Below are 1,078 nucleotides of genomic sequence, written 5' to 3' on the forward strand. Positions count from 1 at the left end.
TTTTGTGATGTTGGAAATGTGTTGGAGCCAGGTAGATGTGGTGGTTGTACAACACTGTGAATATACTAAATGCCATGGAGTTATTTTTTTAATTAAAAATTTTGAGGTATAATTGGCACATATTAGTTTAGTTGTACAACAATTTGATATTTGTATACATTGTAAGATCACCACTGTAATTCTCACAATTATTCATTTTATGTGATTTTGACCTAAAAATAAAAGCCATGGAAAATATAAAGTGAGTCCTATCATTTGTTAAAGAAGAAGTACTTGAATCATAAAGGCATTAACATTGTAGGCAGAACTGATTAGCAGAACTGATAGCAAAATGTTCTTAAAGAAACATGACAGCTTTGCGCAGTGGCAGTATCATAGTCAATGAGGTTTATCCGAGGCGTGATTATTGCTAATTGAAAACTTTTCCCAAAGAAACATGACAATGTAAACATATGTTGTATACATCGTGTGCCATAAACCCCAGCTGTTTATACTCCTTTAAAAATAAACTGGACTTTCCTGGTGGCTCAAACAGTAAAGAATCTGCCTGCAATGCAGGAGACCTAGGTTTTTTTTTTTTTTTTTATCCTTGAATTTATTTATTTATTTATTTTTCATCAATATTCTTTTTTTTTTTTTTAATTAGTTGGAGGCTAATTACTTCACAACATTTCAGTGGGTTTTGTCATACATTGATATGAATCAGCCATGGATTTACACGTATTCCCCATCCCGATCCCCCCTCCCACCTCCCTCTCCACCCGATTCCTCTGGGTCTTCCCAGTGCACCAGGCCGGAGCACTTGTCTCATGCATCCCACCTGGGCTGGTGATCTGTTTCACCATAGTATACACGCTGTTCTTTTGAAATATCCCACCCTCACATTCTCCCACAGAGTTCAAAAGTCTGTTCTGTATTTCTGTGTCTCTTTTTCTGTTTTGCATATAGGGTTATCGTTACCATCTTTCTAAATTCTATATATATGTGTTAGTATGCTGTAATGTTCTTTATCTTTCTGGCTTACTTCACTCTGTATAATGGGCTCCAGCTTCATCCATCTCATTAGGACTGGTTCAAA

The 1,078-nt window shown here is 36.0% G+C and overlaps 1 non-coding gene across 1 annotated transcript; it reads left to right on the forward strand.

The window, feature by feature from the left end:
- Positions 1-352: 352 nt before the first annotated feature.
- On the forward strand, positions 353-490 carry LOC122696691. The gene has a single exon (XR_006341821.1). It is a non-coding gene; the product is annotated as a U4 spliceosomal RNA (small nuclear RNA).
- The last annotated feature ends 588 nt before the right edge of the window (positions 491-1,078 follow it).

The sequence above is a fragment of the Cervus elaphus genome, chromosome 6, assembly GCF_910594005.1.
Source record: "Cervus elaphus chromosome 6, mCerEla1.1, whole genome shotgun sequence".
NCBI classification, from domain to species: domain Eukaryota; kingdom Metazoa; phylum Chordata; class Mammalia; order Artiodactyla; family Cervidae; genus Cervus; species Cervus elaphus.